We start from the raw sequence: 22,250 nt of genomic DNA, 5'->3' as shown, positions 1-22,250 counted from the left end.
AGCCACGTCACGTTGGTCTGTGAAGGAAGACTTCAGTAGCCCCCAAATCCCTGAGGACACACATGAGTCCCTGCTGTGTCCCCAGGCCTCTGGGGCACAGCTGCTCCACCTTCCTGGTGCCTGTCATCCCCTTCTCTGCCGTGGATCTCTCTCACCACCCTCCACTGTCTCACCCCCCCACATGCCCTGCTTCGGAAGGATCTCGAGCTGTGATCACCCTTTATGGACTTGGGTCCCTCACGCAGCCCTGAGTTTGGGGATCATGCAGGGTATGCCTTCACGAGGCTGCCTTAACCGAGGGCCGCAGATGGGGTGGCCCAGACAAAGGATGCTCATGATCTCGGTGTTCTGGAATCCAGAAATCAGGAACCAGACAGGGCCATGCTCCCTGGGGCACCACAGAAAGGAAAGTTCCAGGCCTCTCTCCTGGGCTTGTGCCTGGTCCCCAGCCCCTGGGTTGTTTCATATCACCTCCCTCTCAAGGATTTTATAAAGATGAGCAATCGTATTGGATTAGGGCCTTCCTGATGCCATCTTAGCTCCACCACAAATCTGCTACTCTGTGTCAGACCCAGTGATGGTTGAGATGACGTGTAACTTTGCAGACACAAAACTACTCTGTCATGCACAACAGAGATGGGTCGTTTTAGGGAGACTCTGGAATCAAAGCTGGTAGAGCCCCGAAGTTCCCATCGGAAATCCCTATCTGCGCACCGCCTCTCGGTCAGCTTGGCACTGACCGCACGTCCCAGCTGGGCATGCCGCAGAGACTCAGGGGTCGGTGGGGGCGCTCTGTTGGTGGGACGCCTCTGCCCAGATGCACACGACTGCCCACTGCACACACGCAGCATTGTGAAACGGGACCGATTATGTCCATTTCGCTGGGTGGGCCCGTGGGCCCCAGGGCCCCAGGGGAAGCAGCCTTCCAGCTCCCAGAATGAAGGGCTGGGCACAGTGGAGTCCAGGAGGTCAAGCCTACACCTTCTGCCGGGAGAGGCCCACCGACCCCTGAAAAGGTGTGCATGTGAGCGAGGACAGGCCCGGGGTGCCCTCCTGTCCTGGCAGCCTGCCCGGAAGACCCACGCCGGACACAGGCCAGTGCTCCGGACACCAGCAGACCCCTGGCCCAGCCGCTGAGCCGTGGGGCAGCAGAGTGAGCTGCCCCTGTCCTGAGGGACAGCTTCATCCTGGAAGGAAAGCAGGTTAAGGGCACAAGACAAAGCATGTGCATGTGGGAGACCAATACGACCGGGGCACCGTGAATCACGACAGTAGCTGGAAGTAAGGAAATGGCCCAGGAAGCATGAGGAGATAGAACATTCTGGAACCTGGCAGCTGCATCCCTGCACGAGAAGCAAAGCACAAGGAAGAAAATCCCTGCATAGAGGCCTCGTCTCACTGGGGTCCCCATGTCCTACAGGACAACCATGCACAGCCACAATTAAGGGAGGGGGTGAGGCATGGACGCCAGGGGCCAGTGCATCACGTGGGTTTGGACAACTTTAGTTAAGAAGTCAGCACTGGCACCAGAGGCTAACACCCGAGAGGGAAGGCGTCTGATTGTGGGCAACTTCTGCTGTTTCTTTTTGGGGGTGTTAGGAGTCAGAGAGAATCCCTTTTAGGGTTGGGGACATCCTGGCGGATGGGACCCCCCATCTCCCCATGTGGAAGCCGAGCTGGCTGGTCATTGCTGGCCCAGAGCCGAGCAGCCCTGCTGAAGTGGGCCAGCTGTTGACACCTCCTCTGAGCAGACCTCACCAGAACCCGGCCACCGAGCCAGGTCTGTCTGCAGGAGGAGTGCCCCCCGCCCACTGAGTGTAGACCCCAGGACATATAAACTCTGTGGGGAGAAAAGGAAGATGGGAATGAAGCAGCCGGCCCCCACCGGGGAAATCAGCATTTCCCTGTGGATTTTGTAGAATGACAAACTCTGTCAAGACAGTGGGTCTTGGGCTGGAGGCCTCTGTGTCCCCAGAGCCAGAACGCAGGCAGCCCAGAGCCGGGGGAGAGAGGAGAAGGGGGAGGGGTGGCCAGGACAGGACACTCCGTCCACAGGGGAGCCCATGGTGGCCTTTCAGCTTCTCCTCCCCCAGCGATGAGAGCCAGCAGAAAGCTACCTGTCCCCCCCACCCCCACCCCCTCATGCCCGTGACCTAGTCAAGCTGTTACGGAAACTGAGGCCACAGTGCCTTTGTATATCCTAGGAAAACGGCAAGCTACAAATCCAGGGGGACCAGGGGAGGCCAAGCCTGGGAGAGCCTTAGTTCAATTTTCCTGACACGCTGACATCTGAGGCCATCGTGCTCGTGTTGCAGAAACTGAGGGGAAAAGGCACGTCTGAGCTACAGAAAGACAGCATCTCCTCCTCAGACAACAGGGACAACAGCTTGCGCTCTCTTTCTCAGGAGCGGTAGGGGCCGGCCCCAAGATTCATGGTCAGAGACCGCCATCTGCTGGAACAGAAAACAACCCAGACCAGGCTACTTTGGGGCAGCTTGAGATACAGGAGGGCCAGCCGCTAGCTGGGACCCTGCAGAGAGTTCCGGAAGCACTAGAGCTGCCCGCAAAGTGGCCCCACCATGAGCAGGTGTCAGAATGCATCTCTAAGCTCTCCCCTGACAGTGCGTGCCGGAGGGACGCATGCCCAGGGGACCCTTAGCATGGCCCAGGAAAGACAGAGAACTCGTGACAGGTACACAGCCTGGGTGTGGCCCGTCCCAATTCCAGCCCCTCCCTGGAGTCCTGGACAAGCCAAACCCCCAGACAAGGGCAGAGACCCCATTCCACCACCCCTACCCCACCTTCCTGCCCACCGCAGGACATACAGCCTATGTTCCTCAGGGGACCTTGGGCTCCCCCAGCTCCTGCTGTCCACACTCCCGCTCACGGGGTGCGGAGATCCTGGGGACTCCACCGACTTCGTGGCTGAGGACAAGGAAAGCCCCGTGGCCCCACCATCACCCACCACTCCTCTTCACCAAAAAAAAACTGTCCCTGGTGCTGGCAGACAGGAGCCACGCAGATGAGAGCAGCCAGGGCGTCTACATCCCATCCGTTCACAAGAGCAGGACTTGGGGAATGTGTTCTGCCAAGGCCAGTGGTCCACCGAGGCCCTGGTCCCTGTGGCCACACCAGAGGCCAGCAGTGCGGCAGGATGCAGCCTCCCATGGTCCCCCGTGCACAGCACAGCCGTGTTCTCAGAAAACCATCCCCACCGCCTGTCTTCAGCCACTGGTTCTGTGTGACCGAAAAATAAACCAACAGCGGGGGTAAAATGGGACTGTGGTCCCAAGGGACGGCTTAGGGCAGGTGGGTCCTGGCTACGGCAGAGGGCATGGTCCGGGCATCCTGAGATGGACACCAGCCACGGGTGCCCGTCTTCACATTGGTTAGCGCGCCCGAGGGTCCGTCAGCCTTGTCCCACCAGTGAAGAGATTAAGGCTCAGAGAAGGGACGGCATAGGACATGGAGCACCTACGTGTCTGTCTGTCCTGGTGTGTCGGTGGCCCTGAGCCCCTCCTCCTGTCTGCAACCTTCCTGAGGTCAGGGCAGCCCGCAGGCCTTCTTCATGGCCCTCACACATGGCCCGGAGCTGCCTCCAGCCCGCCAGATCCTTTCTGCGGGAACCAGCTCAACCCTCCCTCTCACCTGTCTCTGTCTCTGTCTCTCTGTCTCTCTCCCATGTTTCTCTCTCCCTGTCTCTCCTTCTCTGAACCTCTCCCTTTGTCTCTCTGTTTCTCTATCCCTCCCTGTCTCTCTCTCTCCATCTTTCTGTCTCTTCCTCCTTGTCTCTCTGTCTCTCCCCCTCTGCCTCCCTGTTTCTCTGTCTCTCTCTCTGGCTGTCCTTCCCCAAAGGCTGCTTCTCAGTCCCTCAGCCCTTGGCCAAGGGGCAGCCGGGAACAGCAGGGCCAACGCAACATCTTCAATCCCAGCCGTTCTGGACAGAAAGGGCGCCACCACCGTCGAGCCCATGGGTGGTTTGGGAACATGGATTTGGCACGTGTTAAAATCTGTCACCTGTGGATGAGCCCTTACCGAGGACACACTCAGGGAGAACATCGTAAGGTCGGCCCTGCAGATGCTGGGATGCGACCTGAGGAGGGACAGGACTGGCCTCATGCTTAATATTCTGTCTGCTGGGGCCCGAGCACCCCTGTGTGCCCCGAGCCAAGCAGGCACACCAGAGTCCTGCTTGGAAGGGGGCCCTGGGCAGGTCACCACGAGACTCGGGACAGGGCTGGAGTGGGCTGAGGCCACTGGGGTCGCCTGGGGCGTCCTGCCCAGGCTGGGAGGGGGACTTCTTCCACCTGCCCAACTTCTAGCACATGGACGGCTCCAGGGTGGGGGCTCGGGGATGCGCAGTCTCATGCCGACCGAGGACGAAACCGAGCGTGTGCCCTGGACAGACCAGAGGCCGTGCCCCCCTCCCACCTCCAGGCTTCTTTTGCGGAGAAGATGCGGAGCCCATGCCCAGGGTCAGCTCGCCTCGACCCCAGTGCCCTCTGCACTGTTGATGGGCTCCTTCCTACGCCGTCCTGCTGGGCCAGCCATGGTCTGAGCCGATCTCACTGGCCATGCTGCTCACCGTCTGTGTCCCCCCCGGAATGCGTGTCCCGTGCACACAAGACTATTTCATCCCCTGTGACGAAACCCAGCACCGTCGAGCCTGCACGGGCCCCGGGGCACACAGCCACGCTGCTGGGAATGCACGGGTGCTCCGAGGGGAAGGCTGTGAGGCAAGGACGGGCTCCCGCAGAGTGAATGCCCTAAGCAGGTGGGTACAGAGTCCTCAGGCAGGACATCTTCAAGAGCAATCCCAGAATCACACAGTCCCACCAGCCGACGTAGGAAGGGGCAGGAACGGCAGTCCTATGGAGGAAAGTCTCAGAAGCACCCCATTCAGCAGGCAAAGCGCGTGGCAGAGGAGGGACGGGAAGGTTCCCGGGGGCGGGAGGTCAGCAGCGGCCGGATGAGCTGGGCTTGCTGAGGGGCCCGTGCACAACGTGGCTGTCGGCAGACACGCGAGCCATGGCCACGGCATCCAGGACCCAGGATGGTGGTGTTGGCGGGGGAGGCGCCCACACAGAGGCCTGGGGCTCTGCACGGGGGACTCACCGGACCACTTCTATTCGCCAGGACCGCTAGTATCTGCAACAGCCACAGACGCTTACACACTGCTCCCCGGTGAGATCACATCTTACACTTCCGGAGCAGAAAGAGGAAGACAGTAGGGGTCCTTCATGACATCCGCGCCGCAGGGGACTCCCCAGCTGACCGTCCCCCGAGCAGAAGGAGGGAGCAAGACCCAGCACCCAGTGCAGGGTGGTCTCTGGGCCAAGCCCTGCTTGGTCGCACAGACAGACGGACAGACCACTTTCCTCAGGGCCCCGTCTGCCGTTTCTTACTTAGCATTTGCACTGTTCCCTTGCGTTTGGCTCTTCCGGCCTGGGGATGATTTCTGCTGCAAGGTGGGGAGCTGGGGCCTTCCGGAGAGCAGCCTGCACCAGACGCCCTCCCGGTCCACCATCACTCTGTCTGGAAGTCTCATCGAAGTGACGGCGACCTGCCACTCCGTGCGGGTTCTGGGAAGGCCACCTGGTGAGGGAAGGAAGCCAAGGACATAAATCCTACGGACGGACAGACGGGCAGTGGCAGCAGCCCAGGTCCCGCTGAGGAACGCAGGGGCAGGCCCACCCCACCCACCCAAGCAAGTGCACCTATGCGGACTTGGGAAGGCCTCGGGCTCTTCCCACCAGGTGCTCCCGGGCCAAGGAGAAGCCGCCTGGGACCTGTTGTCGGGCCTCTAGAACACCACCTTGCCCCCTGCCCTGGCGTGAAACTCCTCGATTTGTTCATGAACCGACTGCCCATTTCTGAGCTAGATGACTGTGCTCAGCGCCTCATTTATCTTCCGTCACTGTCAACGCTCCCCTCCGGCACGGGGCCTTCCAGACCGGGTCTTCTCAGAAGCAAACGCTGACCCTGTGCCCCAGCTCTGACTTCCCCAGGCCTCAGCTACATCTCTGGGGCGTGTGCCACGAGTTCTGGCCCACGGAGAGGCCCCGGAGCTCAGACATGGTTTACAACGCGACCAGGCTTCCCAGGGGCTTGCCGTGGTGACGCTGGGACAAACAATGGGGACACTCAGCACAGACACTGCAGACACCGGGGGGAAGGGCGGGCAGACCGGCTGCATTTCCTCGTCTTCCAGACCTTCCACGCTCAGCCTGCTTCGTCCTGCACGTGGCCCCCAGAGACAGGCGTCTGTGCAGAGAGGAAGGGCCCAGGCCCGGCTGCAGGGACCACGCAGACTGCGTACCTGGTCCTCCCCGCCCACAGCCCTCCTGCAGGGATGGTCATGGGTGGTTCCTGAAGGAGCCGCTGCAGCCCCGTCCTTGAGCATGACCGAGCCCTGAGCCGAGGACGCGACGGGGGGAGCAGCTTGCCCTGGAGACCAGAGGCTTGCGGATAAATGAGGGCAGGACGCAGCCTCCAGCAGCAGGAACACCCCCACCACCGGCTTCCGGCCCCGCACTGTGCCCCTAGACCCCTCCCCTTGCATGGGCCTCAGGGAAACACTCTCCCTCGAGACCCATCTCAGACGTCGCTGGGCCTTCAGCTGGGCCCTCCTCTCTGCTCGGACATCCCATCCAGCAAACCTCATGGCCCCCGGCCCCCAACAGCGGGAACTGCCCCCTCCCCGAGGACCGCTGACCCAGGGGACTGCCCACGCCCACCTCCCGTGTCCAGAGAAGGTGCTGGGTCTGGGAGGGAACGGCCATGTGCACAAAGTGCAGGAGTGGGCTGACGTGGCTACCTCGGGATCCCCAGGGCCACGCAGACTGTTGCCAGCTCCCGGACTCGCTGTCCACCCTGGGCTCAGCAAACAAGGTGACTGTGTGCAGATCACCTCTGGAGGAATACCCATCCGAAGGCCCGGCTCTGGATGTAACGGCCCTCGCTCCGGGCCTGACCCTCCGGCCTCATCAGGCCGTGCGGCGGGCACATCCCGGGGCCTCCAGCACGCCCCTCCCAGACACCATAAAGTCTCTCCGCGCCTCCAGCACGTTCTCCTGCTTCTCCGTCCCGTCCCCCCAGGGGAAGGACACCCCAGCAGGCCCAGGGTCAGTGGTACGGCACTCGAGGTGACCGTGCTGCACTCATGCCTCGGGAAAGCATCTGCCATTCATTGTTCCTCGGCGGGTTCCAGAGAAGAGCAGGGATCCTAAAAGCACATAAAGGAACTGGCAGAACAAGCAGAAAGTTTTAAACTAAAACATCTGTGGGTGTGCGCAGTGCAGACCGGCATTTCAACTCTGACCTTTCCTTCCAGAAGCAAGAGGGGCACCTGGCCTAAGACGGGGGTCCCATCCGTGAGCAACACACACCATGGGGTCCCTGCAGGTACAGAGGGAGGAGAGAGGACAAACATGGAGACAGGGAGACAGACAGAGAGACGGGAGCCCGACTCAGAGACAGACGGAGACCCAGGAGAAGGAAAGACGGAAACCGAGAGAGGAGACATGGTGGGGCTGGCAGGACCGAGGGCCCGTGCTATTGGGCTCATCTTTTCGGGCACCCAAATCCCACTCTTGATTTCTGGCGGAAGCGGAAGTGACAGGGGTGAGGGCTGACACCCCACTCTCCCGCCCCCCTGTCCCCCAGGAGCTCGCACCGGGCTCATGCCGGCACTGTGAACTCCGTCCCTCAGTCCTCACCTCCCTCTCTGAGGCCCTCCCAGGGCCTCAGCCTATCCTGGGGCTCCTGACCCCGGGACCCCTGGCCAGCAGGGAGCCCGCAGCCCCTCAGCCTGTGCTGTCTGCAGCTCTTGTCCCCAGCGGCAGGACGGTCCACGTCCTCTCTGCAGCCCAACATCTTGCCCTCGGACTGGGCACAGGATCCCCTGTCATGCCCAGGCCCTGAATTTCAGGCCGGAGGGTAATCCTACGACGGACGCGGGAAGGGGAAATTTCGTCCTACTGAGCGGACCTTGGCCTCCAATTTGTTGTCAGTTTAATGCCACTGCTCCTGAATGGGGAAGCAGATCTGACATCAACCTCATACACTGCGCTTTTGGAATCTGGGGCATCACACTGGGCTTAGTTAGGGTTTTGTTCCCACCGGCATGCTGAGCCCCTGACCCGAGGGCCAGCCTGCCTGACGCAGATGCCAGTGCTGTGATTAGAAGAGCCCCGCTGGATCACGACGCCTTTGATTGGGCTTCTGGACGGGTCTCCTTCCCGTGGATCTGTGTTCCCTCCGCTTCCTAGAGTCCTGCAAGCCCATGCAAGACCTGGCCAGGTGGGAAAGAGAACCCCACCCATGGGCCTGGCCCCCCTGCCTGTGGGCGTCCCTCCCCAGGGCAGTGAGTCTCTGAAATAGGACCCCGACCCAGGTGGACACATCTGTTCTGGCCCCCGGGTCCCTCACACTCACCCGGGTAATTGGGAATGCAGCATGACGCCAGCCCCTGCAGCCACAGGAGCGAGGGATTAGCCATGCCCTGACAGGTGCCGGTCCCCAGCCCCACCGTGGGGCCAGCACAGCCTCCCTTCAGCAGCGGGGAAGAAAAGGTCGAGAACGACGGAGGGTGCCCCGCAGATAGGGGACAGCAGGCCTGCCGCTCGCCAGGACGCCCGCTGCCGCCTCGGCTCTGCTCACATTTCACGGGGGAGGAACCGTGTTACAGTCTCTGTGAAAGGACAGGGCAGAGTCTCTGCCCCAAGGCGGGGGGGCCAGGTGCGCAGCCAAGAGCGACCCCCGCAGGCCACTTACAGCTTAGCAGACAAAAGGCTGGACCGGGAGCCCGAGCTGAGGTCTGTGAGGGGCAGTGACGTCGAGCAAAGCGCCGTCCCTTTCTGCATAAAGGGCACCGGCCTAGAGATCCAGCACGGGAGCCTTTCCCACTTGTGGGCTGACCGGCCTGCTCGGGGCTGGCCCCCTCGAGGGCTCCTAAGAATTCTGAGGCCAGGTGCCCACGGGTCCCACCCAGAGGCCCCATCCTTGGGCCGCGAGCTGGGAACACCTTCACAGCAGAGGTCAAGCATTAGACGTGGCTTGATCCTTTCCCCCTCAGCCAGCACCCTGCCTTCTGTTGCCCAGAACCTTAAAAGAATTGGATTTCTCATCCCAACGGCACCACAGGGTAGAGTAGAGAATCGGCAAAGCCCCCAGGGGTCTGTGCACGGAGCTGAAATTTCTGTCCTACTACTTTGTGACTGCAGGACGTCAACAAATTTACGTGAATTCACGGACTTCATCAAATAGGTTATGAAATTACTCTCGTGTTTGGACAGTGAGAAGGGGTGAGCAGCCTAGAAGACCCAGTCTGCATTAGGTCCCCACAGAGTCTACTGTCCCTGAGAGCCAGAGGTCAACTGTGTGTTCTTGTCACCCACATCTGCCGAAAGAGGGGGAACACGCTTGGCCACTGATCTTCCAGCTGTCTGGGGGAACAGATGTGGTAAGGCCCTTTATTCCCCTTCTGGATAGCCCAGAAGCTTCCTGGGGAAGACGGGAGCGAGCAGGTGTCCTTCCGTGTCTGGCAGATTTCAGGCCCTGAGCCCAGCACCTCGGGGTCGGTGGCCGTGCCCCACAGAGGTCCCCAGCAGATTCCGAGTCCCAAGTCCCAAGGCCAGTCTTCAGGCCACCAGCTGCCCGTGGTTGTCAAGGTTCCAGGCAGGTTTGCACCGAGATGGGCTTTCACTGAGCAGAAGGCAGGGAGGAAGGACGGCAGCCCCGGTCCCCTGTGGGCGCTAAAAGCCTAGTCTCTGGTGACAGGGCAGGAATGATGTCTCTGAAAGTGGCCCCCCCTGTTGCGCACTCGCTAGAAAACAACTCAGCCTCTCCATTGCTGTCTGCGTTTGCCGCCGCTCCTTCTGCGCAGGCGCAGCACAGAGCAGCCTTAGGGCGCACAGATAGGCGCACAGATAGGGCGAACAGATAGAATAGGTGCACAGATAGGCGAATGGATAGGGCACACGGATAGGACGCACGGATAGGGGCACAGATAGGGTGCGCGGATACGGTTGTCTGAACACCATCCGCTTTCCTTCCAGTCTTCCACGCCGGACACCCAGAGCTGAAAGGATGGAAGTAACCTCGTATTCCAGCCTGCCTCTGCTTGACATCGGGGGTGCCCAGATCACCTCTGTCCAGCGCGAGCACCCAGGGACCAGAGGACATTCAGTTGGAAAGCTCGGCCACAGCAAGCAGGTGCACCTGAAGACACAGAGTGGAGGCAGCAACGTGCTGGCCATGCTTCTGTTCTCCGTGCGGAGAGCATGCAGCTGTGGTCTTTCGTGGGTCCTGGGGTGCTAAAAATAAGACAATGGTGGTTTCCCATGGTTTTACTGGGAGGTAACAGCCGAATACCATGGAGTCAGACAAGGCCCTTGAAATAAGCCTGATTCAAAACGGAAAGCTCTCCAGGGGGTCTCATGCACAGCACGTGCCATTTTGCACACACAGAGATGCACCGACAGGAGTCTGTTCAGGGCTCTGTGGCTTTGAGACCCCAAACGGGTGACTTCCCTGGCCAGACATGCAACACCCTGGGTTCCTGTACTGGTCAGGGAGACGTGCGTTCTTCAGCTCTCCTGCTGTCAGGGATCCTCAGCCACGAGGCAACAGCGACAGGCAGAGCTCCGACCTGAGAAGACGTCTCTGGCCTCCCGGGGCAGGCAAGAGGACAGTGCCTGTCAGCAGAGCTGGGGAAAGAGCGCAGCGGTCAGAGCAGGGAAGTAGCCCGGCAAGTCTGCTGGGGTTTGGAGCTGAAGACGGTGTATCCCGGGCTCAGACCCTGACCCAAGACCGCGACTTCTGGAGATGCAACTGTGCTGAGGGCTCGGCGCTTTACTGCGCTTTATTTTGCACGTCTGAGCCCATGCCAGTGGGTCCCCACGCTCTGGTCTCAGCACTGGCATAAGATGGACCTTCTGGGGACAGATGTCGTAGGGATGGAGGCGGAAATGCACACGGAGGGATGGCAGACAGTTACTAATTTAGGATTCAGTCAAGGGCACCTGGGTGCTCCAGCCGGTTAAGCCTCTGACTCTTGGTCTCAGCTCAGTTCTTGATCTCAGGGTCATGAGTTCAGGCCCCACGCTGGGCTCCGCGCTGGGCGGAAAACTACTCAAAAAAAAAAAAAAAAAAAAAACACTCGAATAGAGGAAGTCGTTTGCAAAGTGGCCATCATGAAGGCCTGGCTTCCACAATGGGGTGCGCAGACTCTGCCGCTGCCAGCGACAGGAGTGCCCTGAGCCCCGCGAGGCTCAGAGTTATTAGCAGAGCACTGGGTGAAGGCTGGGGCCAAAGCCCTCGTGACAAGAAGAGAGCGCATACGTGTGTGAGCTTGTCCTCAGAGCAAACACAGCAAACACAGCGGCTTCGGAAAGCCGAGTGGCCGTAGGTGGGAACTAAAAGCACCAAAGGCACCTCAAGTTGTAAAATTACAATCCGGATGCTTTCCGTGCTCAGCAATACCAGCAGTTCTCCTCCTGGTGGGGCCCTGCGAGGAATGTCATGGATCCCGCATGTGCCTAGAGTGGCCCATGACGCAGAGCAGTGGGCTTGCGGCCAGGACCCCGCTGCCGCCCCATCAACCCCGCCACGCACTGGTCCACGTCCTGCCAGTTTTGCTCCCTGGTGCCAATAAAGTGGGGTTTTCTGCCTCTTTTCCTTTTCACCAGGCCAGCCTGGCGCCTGCTCTCAAGGAAGGCTCCCCTCCCTCACTATGTCCCTGGGCTCTCCTGGGCTGTGGCAGGGGGACAGGGCGTAGTTCACATTCCATCCAGCCGAATAAAACGAGGACGAGCGAACAAACCTGAAATGCTACGCTCACTTTGCGGAAGCTGGAAAGATTTTCACTGTACCAAAAATTTTGATTTTAGAGCAAAGTGTCGTCATGGCCCAGGACCATCATGGCCCGGGACCGTCATGGCCTGAGACCTAGTTGGGCAGCTGGTGGGTGATGCTCGCGGAAGCCTCATGACCACCAGGGGTGCAGCCAGTCTGGGGACCCCTGAGACCCCAGCTCCCAAGTGTGGGCAGGAGGTCAGCCCTATGGGGTCTACACGGAGGCCCACCTCCCACAGTGATTATGATGCTGGACTGGATTCGTCACATGGCAGCCCTCCGGTTCCTCCTGGGCCTGTGGGAAGTGCCCTTGACCGCTCGAGCTCTGGGGCTGAGGTCAGACCCCCGTTTCCCACGGCACTCTGTCTTCCCACAAAAGCACCAAGTCCCTAGTTCTGTTTTTGTTTCGTCCACATTTCCCCAGCAATGAGGATTTTCCCCAGCTTCTTTCATTTGGAATCCTTTCAGGATAGAAGAAACAGAACCTAACAGAAACCAACGACGTAGATAAGAGAAGAGTTCGCGTTCCTTGTCGCCAGCCTTTCCGGTTCCTCCTCTGATTTTATTTTTAGGCAGGTTTGACATCAAGTTCATAAAAGTGAACCAATCTCAGTGCCTCCCTGAGGATCTTTACACACAGAGACAACCGCGTAGACATCCTCCCAGATGAGGATTCAGAGCGGCACCCCAGAAGCATGCTCTGGGCCGCCCCCAGTCTGCGCCCTGTTCCCCCCACCCCCTGCACCTGTCCCACCTGGTAACCATGATTCTAGCGTCCACCACCACCAGTTGGGTTGGTCTTTTGTGCACCATGAATCACTGGAATCACCTTCCTGCCTGCCTTCTTTCTGTCACAGTGAAGCCCACCAAGAGTCACCCGTGTGTGTGAGCCACATCAGTAGGACAGTTACGTCCCTGAATGCTTACCTGCTCTCCTCTCCCGGACACTCCAGCTGTGTGCAGTTTTATAAAGAAAGCACCTGGGACCATTTACATACCTGGTTGGTAGAGGAAATATTACCTTTTGTTTCTGTTCTTATTGATACCAAGGCCTGGACTTTCCACCCTCTTCCCAAAGAGTATGCTGGAGGCACGACTGTGTCCCTGTGGGACGGCAGAGACTGATGTCACCCCACAGTTCCTATAGGAAACAGGTGCTGACAGCCACTGCATGCACCAGTCACCATGCACCTGTCACGCGCACCTGCCACTCATGCACCTGCCACTCATGCACCTGCCACGCGTGCACCTGCCACGCATGCCCTGGGAATGGGACAGCATGTAACCTTCCCAGTGACACCCGCACATGCCCCATCTCCCCCGCCATGTTGACTAAACACAACTCCTTAGAAGCTCTCACAATAAAATGCTGCTTCCAGGACTTAGCCCGAGATCCCAGCTCTGACTTGAGGTCACTGAGAGCAGGGCAAACACCTAACAGTAAACCTAACTCCATGGCTATCATTTTTCTACAAAAAGGAAAAGAAGAGGAAACCTTTATTCCTAGCAACATGAAATGCTTCAAGGGTCAGGCAGGGCGCTACACCCGTCTGCTTTCCCCATTCATGTGCAGCCCTCACCGTGCAGGGAAAGGTCAGAGCACGACCGAGCCTGGACACGCATCTCAGTATCAGTCAGGAATCCGTCCCCAAGGCTCGAGGGCCTCAGAGCAGAGCGGATGTTGAACTTGGCCTAGAAGGGGAAGACTGTTCCAGGAAGCGCAGCAAAGGATGTGGTGGGAACGGACAGACGTCTGAGTGGCAGGTGCGGGGAACGCGAGGGCACAGAGGAGGAGGAAGCCCGCGGAGGTGGCATCCAAGGACCGGCGAGCAGAATGTACCCCAGAGGGAGGCGGCGCGGCCGGCGGGGCTGGCAGCACGAGGGTAGGGGTGACCGCGGGAGAGGGGGTGAGGGACAAAGCACGAAGCGTCCCGCGTGCCTCGCCCAGGGGCTGTCGATGGAACAGAGGTAAAGGATAAGGGTGGCAGACGGACGGGAGTGAACCAAGCGGCTCGCGGTGATGGCTGCAGACCAGGCTGACACTTCACCCAACCCCAGATCCGTCGGCGTGGGCTGGTCCGCGCTCGCTGACAAATGAACCCAATGGCCTCGCGGTTCGCGCAGCAGAAATTCGCCAATACCTTACGCGGAAGTACACCGCGGGCCGGGAAAGGCTCCTGCCAAGCAGTGGCCCTGAGACCCCAGCGGCTTCCAGGCGGTGGGTGCACCACCCCAACAGGGGGCTCCCACGGCCGCCACAGCCCGCAAAAGCGTTGGAATGCCACGGACCCCATGTGCCAGCCGAGAAGCAGAAGCACGTACCACTGCCTGCAAGGTAGAGCCTTCTGCGAGGCCAGTACACATGGGGAGCAGATACTGGGGACGCTGGGTGGCTCTGTCCCCAGCACCGAGGAGTTAATGTCCCCTTGGGGTCCCCCTGCTGACTTGAGCAAGCGATGGTGCCAACACGTCTCTTCTTGTCGTTTTCCTTGGTGGTTTTGTTTCCAGAACGAATTCCGCTCTTCGCATAGTCCGAGGTTTCATTATTTGGGTTCGGAAATGAACCTTTGTTTAATATTCACCTGCAGGAAAGGGAATCCTTTTAAATAGTGATTATGTCAGCTCAATAGCCATAACGCTAAATAAAAACAGTTTTAAATTCTAAAAAAGACGTCGCCACGTGGTGTGGATGGCACATTCCAGCCTCTCCATTCCAGATGGTTTTGCACAGAGAACCTCAAGGCAGGGAGCCCGGCTTCCCTCCCCCTCTCCTCCATGCTCCTGCACCCCACACACCTGTGCATCAAGGTGAGCTGCCGAGGCACCTACTGCCTCCTTCCTTCCCAGGCAGGCGTTCCCACTTCCCAGAGCCCAACCTGCAGGAGTCTAGAATGTACAGCCACGTGCTGAGAAGCCCAGTCCGGCATGCGTGGCTGCTTCTCTGGGCCTTTGCCTTGGGTTTGCTCCACCTACCCTCCCCAGTTTTGGAAGGATCTGTCAGTCCCCCAGTCTGGTCTCCTGATCCCCAAAATGAATACATTTAGATGCCAGCCTTACCACGACCCATTAGCAGACTCTAGGTCAGTGAGGGGAGTTCACATGGTTCATCAACACCGCTGGGACACGGGAAGCAAAGAAGGGACATCCACGTGCTGTGACCAGGGCCAGGAGGTCTGCCCAGGCATGACACACCTCTGTCACTCCCTTTACCAAGGTGGTCAGATCACCATGTCATTCTTTTGGTCTTCGTGGGATTCCCACTGGACAGCTGAAGAAGACTAGCATTCGCATGTGTCCAGATGGTGTGGACCTCCATCGTGCTCAGGGTAACTTAGATGCCATGTGTCCCTATCCCAAGCCAGCCCTTCATCCTAGGCCAGGCAGCATGCCCAGATACACTAAGAGGAGACCCAGTCCAATGTTTGGTCACTACAGCCACAGCCTTCCACTCAGTGACAGAAGAGGCAGGTGTCCCTGTGCAAAGATCAGGAGGGGGAGGACACCCAACGCTGTGCAGCCCACCTGCCAGTTTCCCTCCTACAGGAGACCCAACACCTGCCAAGAGTTGGACGACGTCACCTATTAATTGAAAACCACTGAAGTGTCCCCTCAGAGCTTTCATGAGACCCCGGAGAGTCCCACATCCCAGGAAACAGAAGTGGCTAGTGGTCCTCCTATTCCACCCATGAAGGATGACAGGCTGCCTCTCCAGGAACAGACCACGCATCTGCTTTCTTCAGTCTCTCCTGCCTCCTCTCGTTATCCTGTATTGGGGCGAGAACTCAGAATTTCAGCTCAGCCGCCGTCACTGAGAGCCTTTAAGCATCAATTGCATGTATCAGGCACAGCATCTGTGACCTCCACCAGTTCCCTAAAACCCAGGAATGCCGACATTTCTACTGTGCAACTAGGACAACGAGCGTCTGAACCAGGGGGAGCCCTACAGCACCAGCGCCCTGAATCAGGATGCATAGTCGCTTGTCCACCGAGACCCGCCGCCCAGCCGCACTTCACGACACAGGAGACCCTAGCACCTCCAATTCTTCCAGCCTTGCTTGCTTTATACATCAAATGCACATGATGATCTTTTATCCATCAGGTTCTGCACGGGACCTTAACTGTGTACCTGCTTGCTGGGAGACCGGTGTAAGGTGGGGTGCAGTGCGCTCTTCTGCTCAAGGTGCCCCCCCCCGACAGATGCAGGCACTGTCTGGAACCTCGGCCCGGTGCCAGGGACCAGGGCAAGGACGGGCAGGCACCCCTGCTCCAAGCCAGGCCGTGGACAGCTGTCCCTGATCGATGACCTGTTAAGGACAGCCCCCCTTACTGGCCATCACCTCTGGGGTTTTCTCTCTCCATGTCTTTGTTTCCTAATCTTTGAGGACCTACGTACTCTGTCTTACAAACCCTTACACCCATGGCGCTCTGCCGTGTTGCATGCACCCCGTGTTTCTGATGGATGCTGCCTGCCACTATCCCCTTCTGCAGCCTCGTCCCCCGGCCGGCCGCCCGCCTTCCTCGTGCTCAAGCCTGCAGGGGTCACCAGCAGGTGTCCTCTCCCTGTCCTCTCCCTGTCCCAGGCGGTTGCTCTGCGGCCACTCGGTTCTACCTTTGCCTGAGTCTGTCTTTTTGTGGCGCCAATTTCCCGTGTCACCAGCTTGCTTGGTGGGGATCGTGATGTTGCTGGTTCCAGGGCTAATTTTGTTACTTTACCCTTCTTCCTTTTCATCATTAATCCTCGTGCTTTCATTTTGCCCCTCAATTTTTAATGTCTCTTCATTTCAGCGAGTCTTTTCTCCAACTTTAATTCTCTCTTTTTCTTTAATGTGTATAATTCCGTGGGTTTTAGTACAGTCACAGGTTTGTGCAAATACCTCCAATTTTAGGACATCTTTATCGACCCCAAAGGAAACCTTGACCCTTCAGTAGCCACGCCCCATCCCCCTAAACCCTTCAGCCCTCCTTTCTGGCTCTGTAGCTCTGTCTACTCTGGACATTTCACAGAAACGAAAGCTCGCCACGTGTGGTCTTCGGCGATGGCTTGTCTCACTCAGAATAATAGTCTCAAGATTCATGTATGTCACAGCATGTGTCAGTACGTTGTTCCGTTTTATTGCCAAATGCTTTTCCAGCACGTGCTGCGTCCTTTCTGTCCAACCATGCATCTCTTTTTACTGTCCATCTCTGGGTCTGTCTGTGTCACTTGACACCGGGGCTGGATGGGACCATCACAAGGTGGGTTGTGTGGCACAGGTGTCACGCTGAACCCTCTGACTCTTCTCTCACAGGGAAGCCAGCACGCTCGGCCCCCCTTAGCCCCTCTTGGCCAGCACTCGGTCCCACTCGGCTGCCACTCACCTCTGTTCGGTCCCCAATGGTCCGACCTAGCCCCCATTTGGTCCCATGCAGCCCCACTCTGTCTCCACTCTGCCCACCATCCATGTCTGTGCCAAACGAAGGGGATTCTGCGTCTCTGACAGCACTGTGGGGTTCGAGCCTCTGCCCCCGGCTGGCGCTGGGCCTGCGAGCTCCGACCCAGCATGTTCATGTCCAGCCCAGGCAGCCTTCCACAGGCAACAGGGCACCCTCCATCCCTGACGCTGCACCTCTCTGAACCTCGGTTTCCCTAGCTGTGTTCCTAATAACCCACAGGGGTGCAGGTGTACTGACAGTGCTCCCAGCAGAGTCCTCGCATGGCTGCTGTGAACTGTTCCCCCGTCCCAGCCCCAGATTCAAGTTAGAGACTGCGGGGTGAAGAAGGTGTGGTCCATGGAGGAGAACGGAGTTACTCATCAGTGGGCCTCGAGTCCGGCAAGATGCATAAGCTCTGGAAACCTGCCAGGCGTCCTTGTGCCTGCGGTCAGCTCTGGTGGACTGTGCACACTGATATCCCCTTAGGAGGGCTCCCGTGTGAGGTGTTCCCACCGCAGTGAAATACAATTAAGGAGAGAGAGAGAGAGAGAGAGAGAGAGTTGCATGTCTCCAGGTTAGGGCTCACTTCTCCCAGGGGCTTGCTCTCTAACTAGGTCAGCGTCCTAACTTCTAACTACTTCTGGTCCTTGTTGCCAATGCCTCAGCACACCCCAGTGCCACGCCTGACCCACTTACAGAGTACAGCAGCCAACTTAACCCTAATGTCCCCAGGGGCCTACCTCCCACCAGCAACTACTCTTGGTACGCAGCACCTCGGCCCGTCACCTGACAGTGTGGACCCACAGTGGGGCTGTTATTCTTGCCCCTCACCTCAATCCTTGCCTCCCCATCTGACATCCATTGGGTAACTTGGCCACAGGCAGCTGTAACACATCACAATTATTTTCAGCAAGAAGGAAGCCTACCCCCAAAGCACTGACTTCTAGGAACCTGCGTCTCGATTCCAAGAATAATATTTGTGGCTGACACCATGACGATGCTATGAGCGCTGGGAGCTGCATTTCCTTACAGCTCACAAGGCAGCGCCAAGGATTCTGCATGCTGTTCTTAGTTAGGCTCAGCCCCTGCTGCCATCTAGTAAATTATTTCCATGGTGAGTGTCAGAACTAGCTGTCCTCTAGACAAATCCTCCTCTAATTCTGGCTCTCCCTGCGGCACGGCCAGGAACGGGGCTGAGACCACACTACCACCCCAGGAGCGGGACTGAGACCCGCACTACCACTGTCGTCCTCTACCTTGTATGAATGACCTTGGGAAAGATGGGGTTGTTCGGGGTCGGAAAGTGAATCTGCTCCCATCAGGGATGGGTGGTCGTTTCTGTAGGGCTAGGGCAAAGGAGGGGATGTCACAGGTCTCATGCACTGAGATTCGGGTGCACTCCCCTCTCTGGGTCTTCATCGCGACGTCTTGCCATCATGGGTCAGTTACACCCACGCATGTTAACACGCCTGTTCAATAAACACACACTGTGAACCTCACACGCTCCAGGCTTTCTGCTGGCTCTGCAGATTAAACAGGAATAAGAGAAGAGTCAGACCGTTTCTTCACTGTAGCAGATTGTAAGAGCAATGAACACAGCAGGACTTATTATTACAGGTAAGAACATAGTATACGATAAAAGATCCATTAGAAAGAAGAAAAAAAAAAAAACGGGGCATGGGCCAATTTTGTTAGGAAGATGACTCACAGTTTTTGAATAACAATAATTTCTCATACCATCTACCAAAATAAATGCCCAGTATATTCAAAAAGTAATTCTAAAATTTTCTGTAGAAGCCTTTTTCTGGTGGGCAGTGGACTTGCCCCGTATGAAACATTGAAGTAAATTAAAGTGGAAACAAAAGGATAGATCAGCCCATATAAGGATTTTAAATGTATTCATATCCATACATTATTTAAATGATTGAAATATAATTAGATATCTATCAATAATTTGACATATAATCAGTAATCATAATTTGATATATGCCATATATATAGTTATCTGACATATATATATATATGGCACAAATTATACAGAGAAACCTCAAATAAAACCCATTGCAGCCTAGTATTTTAAAAATCCACACAAGGATTAGATGTGAGCTGACAGGCAGCAGAAGACAAAGGAAAAGGAGTGATAAAAACAGGGAGAAGTTGTCTTGTGGCTAATGTCCTCTGCGTGTGGTCCTCCACGCCTGCCTTCCTCCCGGACTTGTGCCAGGTTCGAGGACAGCATGAGCTGCTCTCACGTGTGAGGATCCCTCGGTCTTCTTCTAGCCCCCAAAGCCTGGCACAGGTTCCTTAGGGCTTTCTCGTGTTTGGTTCTTTAGCAGACGTCATGAGCACGGACGTGGAGATGGCCTTGTAGGCGCAGGGCTGGAATGGGTGTGCGTGCCCCTGTCTAGGCTGAATCCTTGGAGGACACGGATCCATCCTCCTCTGCCCAGTGCACTACCTGGGACAGAATGGTTGGAGAATGTCTGAGGAAGGAGCTCCCAGCGAGGCCGCGGTTCTCTGCAGAAACTGCCACGAGCCGCTGCCCTGCATCCCTCGCCCCAGCCCCCGGAAGCCACACGTCAGATTTCTCTCTCCACGGCCCTGTCCGTCCTGAATGGTTCACACACATGGATTCCTCTGAGACTCAGCCTTTCGTCTCTGGCTGCTCTCACCTTCCATGTGCCTTCGAGGCTTATCTACATTGAAGCATGCATCAGCTCTCTGTTCCTTTTCTCGGCTGAATAATATTTCTTTTCACGGTGAGACCCCATTTTTAACCCTATTACTGACTGACAGACTTGCAGACTGTTCCCGCTTCAGCCCGAGATGAACAATACCACTGTGAACACCGACGTGCCATGTTCCATGTGGACGTGTGTTTTCAATTTTCTTGTTATAGATCGAGAAGCGAGATTGCTGGGTCATGTGGTAGTGGATTTTAACTTTTTGAGGATTTTCCAGACTGTTTTCCAAAGGATTTGCACCATTTTCATTTCTACCAGCAATGAAGAGGACTCCAGGGTCTCCGCGGCCTCAAAAATTACTATTCTGTGTCCAGCCTTCCTAAAGGATGTGATATGCCTTCTCGTTATGGTTTAGCTTTGCATCTCTCTCTTTTTTTAAAAGATTTTATTCATTTATTTGACAGAGAGAGAGATCACAAGTAGGCAGAGAGGCAGGCAGAGAGAGAGGGGGAAGCAGGCTCCCTACTGAGCAGAGAGCCTGATGTGGGGCTCGATCCCAAGACCCTGAGATCATCACCTGAGCTGAAGGCAGAGGCTTAACCCACTGAGCCACCCAGGCACCCCATCTTTGCATCTCTTTAATGGCTAATGATGTTGAGCATCTTTTCATGGACTCATTGGCCATTTTTATTTTCCTCTTTAGAGAAATGTCTATTCAAATCCTCTGCCTCTTTTTTTTTTTTTTTTAAAGATTTTATTTATTTAGTTAACAGGGAGAGACACAGTGAGAGAGGGAACACAAGCAGGGGGAGAGGGAGAGGGAGAAGCAGGCTTCCCGCTAAGGAGGGAGCCCGATGCCAGGCTCAATCCCAGGACCTGGGATCATGACCTGAGCTAAAGACAGAGGCTTAATGACTGAGCCACCCAGGCCCCCCCAACCCCGCCTCTTTTTAAATTAAACTATTTATCTCTGTACTGCTGAGTTGTAAGAGTTCTTCGTATGTGCTGGACCCTGGACCGTTAGCAAATGTGTGGCTTACAGTGCCTCCAACTCTGTTCTTCCTTTTCAGGATTCTTTCAGCTCTTCTTGGTTGTTGCATTTTCCTGTGAATTTTGGGATCAGTATGTCCAGCTTTGCTTTGAAAACAAAAAACAAAACAAAAGGAAAAAAAAGCAGTCTGATTTGATGGGGATTTCACTAAATCAGCCGACCAGTTTGGGGAATTTTGCCGCCTTAACAATATGAAGCCTCCCGATGCACAAACACAGGATGTTTTCTCATCTTCCAGGTCTTCCTCTAACTTCTTTCCACGATGTTCTACGGTGTTCGGTGGACAAGCCACAGAGCTGTTGTTACGTTTACTCAGAAGCATCGTGTTCCCGAATACATTCTTGTAGCTAGAATTGTTTCCTTACGTCCGGTTTTGGGCGGGTCACGGATGATGCGTAAAATGCAATCTACTTTTGCACATTTGTCTTATACCTTCCCACCTTGCCGAACGTGTTGATTAGATCAGATTGCTTTTGTGTGGGTCTCTGGCTTTTCTCCGTAGAAGATCATGTCATCTGGAAATGTACGGAGAAGGTCGTGTCATCTGGAAGTGTACGGAGAAGGTCGTGTCATCTGGAAGTGTACGGAGAAGGTCGTGTACGGAGAAGGTCGTGTCATCTGGAAGTGTACGGAGAAGATCGTGTCATCTGGAAGTGTACGGAGAAGGTCGTGTCATCTGGAAGTGTACGGAGAAGGTCGTGTCATCTGGAAGTGTATGGAGAAGGTCGTGTCATCTGGAAGTGTATGGAGAAGGTCGTGTCATCTGGAAGTGTACGGAGAAGATCGTGTCATCTGGAAGTGTACGGAGAAGGTCGTGTCATCTGGAAGTGTATGGAGAAGGTTGTGTCATCTGGAAGTATATGGAGAAGGTCGTGTCATCTGGAAGTGTACGGAGTTGCGCTTCTTCCTTCCCAATTGGGATGCCTTTTCCTTCCTCCCTTCCTTCCCTCCCTCCCTCCTTTCTTTGTTTCTTTTTGAGCAGAGTTTCATTCCACTGCTTTAGGCATCCCATTTCAAGTGAGAAGAACACCCTCTCATGGGGGAGAGGGCAGAGTGAAGCCACGTTCCCCTGGGGGCGTGGGGATGAGTCACGCCTTCCATCCGGAGTCACCACACCCCACGCCTGTTCCCCCGCTGACCTGATTTATAGAATCGGGCTTTTCGACGGTGCTCTCCCCATTTAAGACTGAAGACTGGGCCTCTTTCTGCCATGTCAGCAGACTCGTGGTCTCAGCCCCTGGAGGGGG

This window comes from Mustela lutreola, chromosome 4 (genome assembly GCF_030435805.1).
Source record: "Mustela lutreola isolate mMusLut2 chromosome 4, mMusLut2.pri, whole genome shotgun sequence".
NCBI classification, from domain to species: Eukaryota; Metazoa; Chordata; class Mammalia; order Carnivora; family Mustelidae; genus Mustela; species Mustela lutreola.
The sequence above is the reverse complement of the archived record's forward strand: the minus strand, read 5'-3'. Positions refer to the sequence as shown.